The sequence below is a fragment of the Limanda limanda genome, chromosome 17 (genome assembly GCF_963576545.1).
Source record: "Limanda limanda chromosome 17, fLimLim1.1, whole genome shotgun sequence".
Lineage (NCBI taxonomy): Eukaryota > Metazoa > Chordata > Actinopteri > Pleuronectiformes > Pleuronectidae > Limanda > Limanda limanda.
The window spans coordinates 4,479,572-4,493,592 of NC_083652.1; positions in this window are offsets into that span (position 1 = coordinate 4,479,572).

Genomic DNA, 14,021 nt, shown 5'->3' on the forward strand with positions numbered 1-14,021 from the left:
TGAAATGAAAATAAATATAAAATGTGAACAACAGTGAAATCAGGTGTTCTTCAGCATATGTCACAGTGCTATATGTAGTATTTTAACATAAAAAAATTATACAATTTTGAGACATTAAACTCTTTGAAACATTTGCTGTGGCTGGAGTTTACAGAACAAAGCTAAAATGTAGCACAGGTAGAGAAAAATCATTATGTCTGATTCAGTGATGTCAGTTCCACAGCAATATCTGTTCGACGTTTGCTACCAGCATAAATGTGCCAATCGTACTAGGAGTTCATCCCCAAATTAGTTTGACTGATTAATATCCAATTTTATTGTTTATGAAGTAAAAATTGAATGTGTAAGTTTCAATTTAGTTGATATATCTGTTAAAATAGATTAAGAAATGTGAAGAGATGTGAATTTCTTATAGAAGCATTCTGCATCCTCTTCCAGATTCATACAAATTTTGAAGTTGCAGGAGCCTAATTTCCATACTGCTGAGTCAGCCAGAGAACTCTTGTAAAAGTCTCAAAACATCCCCACAGGTTTTGTCTACACATCTACGTCTAAATCAGATTTAAAAAACGGAACGGTGTTTATCTCCCCGTTCCTGTTTGTTGATATTTGGGCATCACTGATGTTTCTGTGCACAGATTATTTTTCACACTCACTGGTCAATTTCTGTATTCTCTTTGGAAGTTCTTCCTGTTAATCTCTGTTTTTAGTGTGTAATCTGGGATTTTTATGGTTGACACCAAAGAAAATGTTCCTGCTTCGACAGGAAACAAATATTATGCTATTCTATTCTATTCTAAGTCTTTCATGGACTTTTGGTTAACCCGGTATTTTTGTTGCCTTAACATAACCAAACTGTATGAGTAAACAACAGACTGTATTTAGGGATGGACGACATGACATCTCCCAAAAGTGAAGCTAAATAATTTTGATACCCCCTAGTGGCTGGCTACATTATAAATTATAAACCCAGCCTCCTCCATGTTTGCACATGGGACTTACACCACACTAAAAAATCTAAGTACAACATTTTTTCTCTAAGATGATTTCTGTCATTTAAGGTAGTTCTTATCACACTGATGTATGTTCACATGTTCTGAATTTGGTTTTAATATGCCTTTTGTTCCTATAAAAAAAAAGCTAAGACGTCATGACTGTGAATCGGTGGGGCCTCGATGTCCTTGCTCCGTTCCCAAATGGGGAACTATGCATAGACTCTGGCTCCAAATAATATCAAATGTGCAAAATGCTGCTTTTTTAGCTTCAGATTTTGGTTCGGCGGATAGAAGTGGAGAAATGTTCATATTCATAAGAGTTCCATTTCTTACCACACAAGGCCTGTCTTAGTGTGTATAAGCTAAACATTGTTGATGTGCTGTAAACAAAAACATATGATCTCTGCAAATACTTCACATCCTGCCTCCTGCCTGCTTCCCTTCAACTGAAATCTCTGGAGATTTTCCTGTTGTTGTGAATGTATCTGCTTGGAGAATCTCCTGCTGCGTTCTTCATATGTGAAAAGGGAAACTCTGAAGAGTCTGAAAACTGCTTGATAGTTGCAGCTTCAATTGTCAGAATCAGGCCGGCATGTTTAAGGGTATGCTGAACTGTAGATGAGTTGAAAAGACTTAGAAGTCATTAAAACCAGCATTTAACCAATATTCAGGAAACTTTCTGAAATATGAAGAATTCTGGACAGAGTTTGGTGTATTTGTTACAGCAGCAGCTCTTCTGCTCCACTCAACACATTTGTAGACTTAGTTTTTTCTCTACATAAAAAACACTTCATCGCTCAGACACAGAGCCCAACAGAATCAATCACCACGTGTGGCAACAGATGGCGCTGCTGCTGGGTATAAAAGCTACATAGTGTTGCTTTAAAACTAAGAAAACATTATTAAAATCTATCCTCAGTGATACAGGTGGCCAGTGTTGTGATCCTGATACTGGTGCCATATATTCACTTGTTTCAGGCGATTTAGAGATCAATTACATCTAAAGAGATTTAGATTTTTACATTGTTTCTCAGTGATTTATGGCCTTCTTTGTAATGTGTCTGATGAGTCAATTTATTTTTACTTTCAGCTTATTATGATGACTGACACTGAATGTAAAGCTCTGAAGCCCGTTTATTTGGTTTTGAATAGGTCTTGGGTAACATTACACATTACACAACACGTACACTTGCAAATGGAACAGAGTGCATGAGCCTTCTGTGGATTTCAAAGTGAAGGTCTGAGTTTTAAGATTAAGATTGGCCCTGAGATGTGTTGTCTGACCACACGAGAGACCAAAAGTGTTAGGAGCTTCTCCAAATGGCCACATTAAGAGGAGCTTGATGCAACAATTGTTTGAGTACAGGCATTTTCACAATGATCACATTCATAACGTTCACATGAAAAGTGCCACGGATAGTCTGTTGTGCCTATTTTCTCACTGCTGCACAATCGCGGTAGTCTTTCACATGGTGTTCTCCAGGCATTTATCTGAACCATGTATGTGTGAAATAAATTAAAAGAGCACAAATCTAATGACAAGGGCTTTCACTTTTGCTCTGGGACATATTTGTTGGCTGTGCTCTCTCCGGGTTATACATTTATGTTTAACTGACGGGACACAAGTGTGTTGAAAGACATGACAGACAGTCTCATCAACCAGAGGTCAAAGGGTCAGTTAATGTTCCCCACAGTCACAGTGTCCCTGGAGAGTCACTGGACTTCCAGCTGCTGCTGCTGCTGCTGCTGCTGCTGCTGCTGCTGCTGCTGCTGCCGCTGCTGCTGCCGCTGCTGCTGCCGCTGCTGCTGCCGCTGCTGCTACTGCTGCTGCTGCAGGGAGCCATTCACTTTTGACCTCTGGGGAAATTAAATGCAGAAATGTTGTATATTTGAGTCTCACGTAGACATGCCGAGGAGATCAATTTTAATCATAACTGAGGGCTCCAGATTAGAAAAAAAATGAAATTAAATGTTTGGTAGCAGTTGATTTTAAGGGTTCACAGTTGAAATGATGTTATACGGTTTGTATTCATCCATTTAACATTTTTAAAATATAATATTTGGGTGTGGTTCTTCACAGTTCTAAGTGCAGACAGTAGTGAACCACTGGCCTCAATTAAAATGGAGTTTGTGCACTTGTGTGAGTTTGGTGAAAAAACATAACCCATTTACTGTAAAACTAAATTTTTTTATTTTTGGATGCTGATGTTACTTTGGGGTCAGTAAGAACAAAACAAAAATGAAAGCGGCTAAACGGCTGATTGAAACTAAAGGGGCGCTACAGAGTCAGTATGAGTCACAGTTTAAAAAAACTGGATAGCATTAATAGGAGCAGCTTTAAAATTCACTCGAAATAACATTAACTATTTTTAAGTATTTACTGTAACAGATGTTGCTGCTGCCTGTTGCCCTGGAGTTTCCTCCAAAACAAGTGATGTGTCGTTGCCCATTTTTATCACTTCCTTGCACAACACTGGATTTTAAGATTGTGATTCACTGAAATGTCCAGTCTGCTCTGAGGGAGTAGCTCTGCTCAGAGGATGTATTATAACAGATCCTCTTGAAAAGACAACAATGACTGAAGCTCTTGATGAGCAACAATTTCCACTACCCACTCTAGAGAACAAACCACGATCGGTGAATTGAAGTGAAAAGAGCAACTTTGGTTTTATCCCAATTTTTATTTTGTGTGCAGAAATAATCCCTGGGAAATAATCCAGTGTTCCCCAGTGTAGATGCAACATGTTTCTGATGTTTGGGATCAGGCATTGACATTCGTCACGAGTCAGTCGTGTAAATGATGGACTGAAACGCAGCAGCTGCTGAGCAAACCCTAGTTTCTCCGTGTTGACTGCAGGCTGAGGATTCTCGGTTATATAAATCATGGATTGTAAACAGCAGGGATTAAATTGGCTGGCAGTTGCAGTGGTAACAAGGAGAGGTCGAAATAATCCAGACACAACTTCCAAATCCCTGTGTTGCCTGGTTGTAAACTGGTGGTTTGTGTTAGGACATAAATCATGTGTATGCTGATGTTAACATGTTGGTGACAGCTGGAAAAATCTGCTCTGTTTTGAATGTATTTACTGACATATATTTATCTATGTATTACACATCCTGTTTCCTGTCTTTTTTTCTTGATTCAGTTACTCCAGCACACTTAACCCATATCCTGCAGGTCTGAATGAACTTAATCCTGCAATTAGGTTTGATGTAATCCCAAAAGGGGGTGGACCAAATGCATTGACATGACATGGATTAATATGTGTATATATGTGCATATATGTGCATATTTTGCTGTCAGGCAGTGTTTTACAGTGAAATCTTTAGCATCACTTAAAACAGTTTTTATGGAACAAACTGAAAATTATAAAATTAAGTGCATGATATTATTATTTATAAGCATGACACAATTTCTCACTTGTGACTTGAGCGTTATAGTGACTTTGTGTTCCATGCTGTCCAGCAATTATGGATTCCCTTTCCCTGCCCATCACTTACACAAGTACCAGCCACAGTTTTCTCCACAGACAGACGTGATGAATGGACTCTGTGAGCCGTATTGGCCATCGGAGATGTAGAGTGGGAAGAGCTGAGCGGTTAAAGCTCCTGCATCGCTGGACGTCGTGAACAGAGACAGATGATTTATGTAACGATGGAGAGAAAGACAACCCCCATGTTTCCAACACATGGCTGCAAATTAGGGGTTTGTAATTGGCTGTTATTGGTTCAGTTGCCATCGCTTCATAGACAAAAAGAAACAAGCAAAATGTGATTTTGTTTGTATATGAGCACACCCAATGATTATTAATCCAGATGACCCAATATATAGGGTTCATATTATCAAAATAAGACAAATAAAGTGATGTACTACTAGACTGACATTTGGAGATGTTTTTAAAGCGCTTGATGAATCCTACACTTTAATTACGAGCTGACATTTAATCAGTGTATTGTTATTATCTAAACAAATTATCTCAGGTTTGAATTTTTATTTTTTGGGTGGGGTGGCTAAAATTAACATGGATAGGGAGTTTGATTTCTGCTGCTGTATTCAGGGACAAAAAATGATACTGCATCATTCCTACACGTTTCTATGGTGTTGTTTCTAGTAGTTTTTCTGTAATTCTGCTAATTAACAGAAACAAACCATAACCCTTATCAGTTTTTCGGTCTCTTTCAACTCCAGAGAGAAATATCTGGCTCTTTAGCCGTTACATGCTCTGTCACAACAGGCACCAACTGTGAGTCAAGACTCCTTTCGTGTTTCTGTTTTTTTTGACCATTGTTTCTCTGGCCTATCCATCAATCTCAGTCATGTGTCCTTTCCCACTCATCCACACTCTTGTTCCCCCAGTTTCAACATTAGCTCTCTCAGTAATTAAACCTGTTGCATCTTTCTGACTGATCGTTGTGTGTCTGCGATGCTGTGGACTGTAGTTCTTGCCACCTGTTACCTGTTTCCTACACCATCTGCCTTACTGTTTACCTGTAAGGTCAGTAATGCTGTAATGTTGTTAACTCACCTCACTGCACCAGCCTGCGTTTCGATCCTCCTGCTTGTGTTCCCTCCACCAGCTGCTAAACAGTGTCTGCTGAACAGGTAGTGTGCTATGGGTTGATCAGATTTGTTTTTTCACACCTCTTATTAGAGGAGATCTGCTAGAGTGACCCTAAAAAAAGACATTAAAAAGCTGGTGCTATTTTTTGTGGGTTCACACATTTGTTGACATGCAAGGAGACCTTTACCTTTCCTTCCTACAGTTTCACCTTCCTACTTTATACATGATGTATGATGATGGGAACCTTTTGTTCAGCACAGTCTGAGTCCTCCGAGAATAAAGGACATGCATAGTTTGAGCTGCTCCTGGGCTTAATGGGGCTTGATGAGACTGATGCTTAATTTCAATGTGGACCTGCATTTTCATTCAGTCGGTACAAACACGCTCCTCATGCAATATGACCCCCTCTATTAATGACAGCACCGTATTAAACAAGAGCTTTTATACACCACACTGGGCATTGTTTGGAGTGAATAGGACATCACTAATACTAATATAAGAGAGAAGCAGAAGAAGTGGAAACAGGTATTTAAAACCATGCGATTAATTTCCAATGAGACATCCCAGCGATCAATACTCCTTATTCTCATGAATTCAACTGCTCATCTTTCACCCTATATTCACTTCTTCTCTTTTCTTTGCAGAGGGCAATCGAGGCATCATAGTTCTCATTAACATTAACATTTTGTATCAAGCCAGTTGTAGCTGGAGAGTTATTTCTACCTCTGCCAAGGAGGTCAGGTTTTCATCATTGTCCTTTTGTGTATTTGTAGAAATAGGAAGGGAAATGAACCAAGTAAAAACACAGTAACTTTTGATTTTGATTTGAAACTGGGGCTGGATCAATGGATTTTTATTTAAATCACTTTCTTAAATTGTCAGATTGGATGTTTTTAACATTTTCACTGACTGAGGGAATAATTCATGGATGTTGATGAAAACAAAATCACACATTTAGGGAACTGATATCTATGAGTGTGTGACTTTACTCTACTTACTCTAATTGTTCTTCATTGGTCAAAGTTGGTGCATTTATAATAGTAAAATTCAACCATATTCCATGGAATCAGATTAAATAAACACATGATGATGTACAGAAATCACATGACTGAAAGATAATGCAAGCTTCTTATACACAAGAGAGAAAACATGTCGGCAGATGAAAACATCAACAATGAGGGCCAAGCTTTCATCACGTTCATTCATTAATGGTTCTTAATTTTTCCATCTTGTAACGCGCTCTACTACTACTGTGCCATTGTGACACATGACTGGAAAATTGATGCTACGTACTGCTTACCTCGAATATCCAACTCCTAATATTAGCACAACAGTTGTGGGTGGGAAGGTGGATCATTTTTCAATTTATTTTGCAGATTATATGAAAATGTGGGTACAATTTGTGATACATTTGGACGAAAACCAGACTAATGTTGTCATAGTGTTATTTTAAACATACAAAACCCTAGTGTTAAATTTAGGCATAAAGTTTAAATAATCAGATCATTAAATCTAGCGTGATCTGAAGTCAAGCATTGTAAATGTCATGTTAAATATTAAGCTCTCATGTTAACGATGAGCAAATTATCTGCTCAGACCAGGCAGAAGTGTGTGTGTGTTGCCGAAGCTGGTTCTACTGACTCCAAATCAAAAAACAAGACTAAGGAAAACAATATGAAAGACGGCTCTTTATTAGCAGTTAAATGTTTCACTGGTTGATCTGTGGCAGAGCAGTGAAACCATTAAGAGATGATGCTGGTGAATCCCAAAGGACGATTCAAAGTCAGAGAGCAGCCGCTGCCTTTGGTCAGTAAAAGTGGGATCTTTTACAAGACTGCTGCTGGTTCTTATCGGCTATAAAACATCCCACTGGGTGTGTAGCTTTTATTTGAGAGGAGACAGTTGTATATCACCTGCTTTTAAACCGAAGCTCAGGGACGTGCCCTGGAAAGCCTGTGTGTCGCTCTGATTTGTGTCCCTCTCAAGTTTATTGGCACTGACTTTTTTTTAGTTCCACTTGTCTTTGTTCTTGTTTTACACAAAAGGTTTTTACAGACTCTGGAGACAGTCTCATAAATATCCTCAGCGCTCTTCTCCAAATGAGCTAATAAAACACTTCAGTGCACTGGTTCATGCAGGTATGTGTTTATATTAAATGTCTTGTTACTGCATACATAGATATGTAGATCTACTGTACAAGTGAGTATTTTTTATTGAAAGAGACATATTCAGGTTGATATATTTAATTTGTGTTATTACTTGAAAAGGTCTTCATGCTCTATTGTTCAGAAAACCCAACACTTTCTCGATACTGTCCATTGCTGAAGCTCCTCTTTTCAGCCACTGTCGGAAACCCTTGGTTTTGGCTCCTGTCAGTGGGCGTGTCAGACTAGCTGCAAGTCATGCGTTATGCAAATTACATCAAATTGGTGTGGAGGTTTTTTACGGACCACTGAGGTGTTTCAGTGGGGGAGAGGGAGTTTTTAACTTTAACGTTCATAACAATCCTGAAAAATACAGAAGATGAAAGAAACATTGGGAAAAAAAAAACAACCTCTGCCTCAAGATCCCATCTCCTTATCAAGTGCATCCACTGACAGCCCCAACCTAAGATGTTGACCCACAAGGTCTGTTTGCCTAACAGTCTGTGCTCTGCAGAGCTGCGAGTGGCTTCTTAACCGGACTGTTAGTGTGAAGTTGCATCAGGAAGCCTGTTTGATGTGTTGTGTTGTGTAACCAGAGATGAACATGCCAGCTCTAAAACAGACCATTAAAGTTCTTTAGGTCTGTATATAACAAAAAATCACACTCCTGTTTTCTTTACTTTCTGAGTAAAATGTCATTGATTCCAAAAGAAGGAGTCAATTAGAAGCTCAACAACATAACTTCTGTTGTGTACCACTTCCCATATCACTTCCTTTTAGTCCTTTTCGTCCTTTTAGTATTTAGTTGTCATAATGGTGATAATGATTGAAAAATGGTTTAGGAAAATTAAGAAAAATAGTCACTATTCAAAAATGCTTATTTTTTTATATCATGCATATATTGTAATTCTTGAAATACATTATAGAGAAATTAAACTGCAGGATTATAGACTTAGCAATTATAATAACTTCAATGTATAAAATAAAATTGAACCAAACCAACCTGATATGCTACATATTACTAGAGAAGAGGATACACATTGTTTACCGTGTCCCTGTTCTTGTCTTATGTCTTATAAATATCAAGTTTATATGTTGAATATTTTTATTTAGCTCAAGAGTGGATTTGAATGCTTCAGTACTTCACTGATCATGTTTTTTATTAATTGCATGTGAAACATGTCTACCTCTTAGACTATTATTATAGTCAAAGCCCAAGGATTAAACAGACTGACGAGGTGAGGCAGTTACAGTAATTTTATTCCATCCATCCCTTATCTATACAAATTATCCTTTGTGGGTCGCATGACAGTAACACAGTTCAGCTTCAAACAAACTTTGAGTTGAGGAACATGAGGTTGATTGAGTAACCTGTGAGCATGCCCAGCATCTGACTCAGTGGGGTCCTTCAGGGGGGGTGTTCAGAGGAATGCCGTCAGCTCCGGGGATTTAGGCTCCAGCTGCTGCAGTAATCGGTGGCTTCTCCAGTTGGCTGGTTGGAAGACGGTTAATGGGTTGAGTAAAAAGGCTCCATATCATTTTATATATCAAATAGTTTTGTATGCCTAACTCAGTAACACCCTTTGATTGTGTTGATGGCAAAGAGTCACTGAGCTGCTGAGACTCAACCAGCCGGTAAATTATGAGCTCAAAGACACTAAATGCATTGAAAGCTGCAGAGTTGGGTGTAGTTTTATTCAAGTTACACAAAGTCTCAGTTCAAGTTAACAGTTATTCATTATGCAGGTTAAGTAAATTCAATATCTCCGCAGCTTACTCAAAATATTTTACAAATGCCAACATCTCCAAGAGTTGTTAGGCCTCACAGACCTTCCCCTGAATTTAATTTTATCTAGAATGCCTCCAGTGGTTTGTTCACCATACTCCAAGAAGCTGTCGTTATTTTCTCTGTCTCTGTATCTGTCTCCGTTCAACCCCTTCAACCCGAGTTAACTCATCACTTATTTAACTCAGACAATTATTTTATCTCACATTAACTCAGGTTTGATTATTTATTGTTTTATTGTGAGTCAGGCTTTTATTTTGTGAAAGTCTGTTGCTGACTGCTGCAGAACCGGAAAAAAGAAAATAATTGGCGGATAAACAACCATGGATAAGGGTACGGAGCTTTTACATGGCCATTTTCATTTTAAAGTTCCAGACGGCGGAGTCGACAGAACCAAAGTAATTTTTAGCCACTGCCAAGGTGAATTTTCTTATCACCGGAGTACTTGCAGTCTAAAATATCACCTAAATGCAAATCACACAGTTGTTATCATTAAATCACTCAACGAAACAGCGAGCGGAGCGAGGCTTCGGCAGACTACGGTAGACGCAGGGAGGAGTATACATTTTTCATAACGAAGAGGATAACATTAATGCCCTGGCAGTGGCATTGAGCTTTAATTTTGTATTTGCTTTGATAACATTGTTAAGTTGAGATTTACACTGAATATTTTATTTAACTGCTACTGTATTAAATGCTGATGTTAAAAGTGTTTGCACAACAAATGTTATGGCACTTTCGTTCATATGGCAGAACATTGAAAATAAAATTGCGCTATATACTACTTTTTAATTCATTATGGATTTTGCGTATACAAATGTGATTAATCGTGATTAATCAGGGAAATCATGCGATTAATCGCGATTAAAACTTTTAATCGTTGCCCAGCCCTAGTAAAAACGCATTGGTGTGTAGCCTGGGAATGTCCCCACAGACACCAGATTTACGAGAAACATACTCATATTCAGGTTGATAATTTTAATTCCAGTTATGACTTGAAAAGGTTTTCATGCTTTAGTGGTCAGAAAACACATCACTGTCCTCACATTGAAACACTTGGTTTTAGCCCTTGTCCCTGTAAGGCCTTCACCCTCCTGATGAATCCCAGTCTGCTCTGATGTCAATGCGTGTAGAAAATCTCGCCTCCTCGCTCTTTACCTGACTTTTAGGAGGCGTGTAAGACTCGCCTCTCAGTTTGCTTTATATAAATGTGCTGCATTGCATTATCACATGACATGATGATGTGGAGGTAAGGTCCGGGCGACTGATGTTCAGAGCTTTCTGTGAGGGATAGGAGCTCCCTATTTCAAAGATTTAAAAGCTTTTAAACTTTGCAGAAGTTTTGTACTCACAACAAAACTTGATAACAAACTAGAGGAATATCATATGTCTCCTTGAATAAGATTTGTAATAACTGATTTAATGTGCAGTGTCCAAATGTGACTGTTTCATCTGACCGTGGACTAGGGCAGCGTTTCAACAGGGTTGGTGCAAAATACACTCTCTTCCTCTCCCTCACTGATCATCACTGAAACGTATGTTTGTGTTACTCAGTGCCTCCATTTGACTTGTGTTACAGTGAGTGTGCATCATTAGTGATGTCAGCAACCTGTGACATAGGCAGGTGCTTGTGAAAGAAAGTCAAATCAATGCTGTCCAGTGTCAAGTTGAATTGAATTATGGTGACCAGAGGTAATGGATGATACAGAGGTTCATCAAGCTTCTTTTAATCAACTCTCTCTCTCTCTGCCTTATTTAGCATAATTAAAATGTAAGAGGGGGTTTAATAGAGTAGATTATATTTGATGACATCTACACCCGGCAGGACACACAGAGCATGATAAAGAGCAGGAAACAGGGAAATGAGCCTGTTGATTACAACAAGACCTAATTCCCAAACCATCAGCACAACAATGGAGCTATAATTAAAATGGATGAATGGATGGTGCCGTTTGTATGTGAGTGTTTGTGTGTTTGTAGTCACTATTGGACACTGCACATTATATCTCTTTCTATCACGATGGGGCAGCTTCTCTGTCAGCTGACATTAAGAGAAAGAAAGATTCTGTTTTTATGTCTCTTTGCTGACGACACCCTGAGTCCAGACGCATTATGTTTTCAGGTTGTCCATTTTTCCTATTCTTGTGAAATATCTCAAGATTGTCGTCAGGGAATCGTTCATTCTCGGCACGAACATTCTTTGGTAGATTGACTAATTAGATATTGGTGGCTGAATGCCAAACTCAAGGTCGTGCTGACCTCCAAAATCCCTTTTTGGCCTTTTGAATGTGTTATTTCAAGAAAACCTTGAGTGAATCAATTTAAAATGTAGCCTATATGCCCACTTAGACTAACAAATCAACTGATTTGATTTGGGTAGTCAAAGGTTCAAAGGTCAAGGTCACACTGGCCTCAAAAACATGTCTGCCTTAAGACGACTCCTGTCACTTGGACTCAAAGACGAAGTGACACAATTTCATTTCTTTATTCTATTCATTATTACAGCAATAGAAGACTCTCACAGCCGGATCTAGCCCCACCTTTGCAAGAAAGGTCAGTATGCTCAGAGTAGCCAGCTGGTGATGAAAGGAAACTGTGAACATATATTACACTGCAATTAAACACAAGACTGATTGCTTAAATACATAAGCAAACTGTGTACCCCAGGAGAGTTTAACTTGGTTTTACTCTGTGTCGTGTTTAGATTTTCCGACAGCACTAAAAAGTAAACTAAACTCGTTGTCACATAGGCAGATATACAGAGGAAGTATTTAAAAATTATTATGAGCCATAGACACAGTATGCGTTCACAAAAAACATATAAAAAACATAAAAACAAAAACATAACCCACTAGAGGACTGGGAAAGACTGAAAAATAATTAAAGGTCTCCTTTAAGTCAAGTTTTTCACATAGTCATGTATAGAAATAAGTAGAAACAAACATAGACACACAGGTTTGTATTTCAATAGCAACATTTGGCTCATCTGAAATATTGCTTACAAAATGTAGGTACTTGCTAAATGTCTGTCCTTTTTTTAAAGCCTGTCCATCCTTTTGTTTGAACAGGAAGCTCGGGAGAGAAGAGGCGACACCGCTGGACTTTAATCAAGCTGCAGCCGAACATTTCATCAGATGAGCTCTGCAGGTCTTAAGATCTCCTTAGGATCTGAGGTAAATGTCAGTTAAATATCAGGAGCGTCACTTCCCACTGACCATAATACTCCCTCTGAGCTGCAACTCTCACATGAGCAGTGATGAAGTGCAGCAAAGTGAGCAAGCAACAGCTGGTGCACAGATAGTACAGCAACTGGTTTCCACTCCTGAGAAATGAAGCGAGCAGGGATGAGAAATATCAGACACCAACACCACACCCCGAGAGCGTCAGGATGTTACAGTGAAGTATCCGTGTGATGACAGTCCGGGTTTAACACAGGAGCAAACATTCTGTTTCTTACCTTTTCTGTTTGTGGAAATGTTTTTCACCATCTTTGCTTTCGAGTAGTACCTCCACACACACACACACACACACACACACACACACACACACACACACACACACACACACACACACATACACACACACTAAGGTTGCTTTATGTCAAGTCCATAAATGAGCTTTTGCTGACACCTTATGGCAAATTCCCATCATGGCATCATCCTCAACACAAACTGGGCATATTAAAACCTGATCCCCTGTGATTTTAGAGAATCAAGTTCATCATTAGACATATCCAATAGGATGTGAACACTTACATGTGACATAGAGATTGACAGCAATTCTAGCCATTCATGGGTGTGCTTTTAGAATGGGTTATGCAAGTAGAGGAAGATATACTGGGATGCTGTGGGAGACATCTTCAGATTTGGGGTTGACACTTGCTCATGTTACTCTGTTAGCGTTTGTGTATTGTTCCACCGTCTCCTTGATGTATCAAGTCTACATTACAATCTTTTGCATAAGACCGCAGCTGCTGCCTGAGTTCTCCTTTCACCAGCTTCCAGAAAACTTCCGTAACTATTTTTGATGCATAGGTAATTGATAATAAATGTCAACCCTCCTTAATGATGATCATTGTGAAACGTTCAGAAGGTTCAGACCTATTCACACAGGACGGTGTGTGTATTACTACTCATGTGGGTCCATGGTGGATAGGAATGTTAACTGGTTGGACATTTATGTTCCACAGAGGATACGTCGTCCTGACTTTGGTGAAACTCTGATTTTTCCTCAACATTGAGGTTTGGATGGAAGACCATGAATATTGTGCAGACATTTTTTTATTTTTTAGTGTAGCAGCCCCCATGGTTGAAACTGCCACAACCAATTACCTGCAAAACATGAGCCCAAGCACAAGCCTCCGTTTCAAGTGACTGTTTAATTTCTTGTTTATAAGAAGAAAGTTACAAGTTTGAAACCCAAATAGTGATCCCCCCACCTCTGTTACATATCTATCATGGCAACTGTTGCCGTTGTGAAGTGTCAAAATGTTAAACACTCAACTCTTTAACAGTTGCGACTGAACCACTGATTG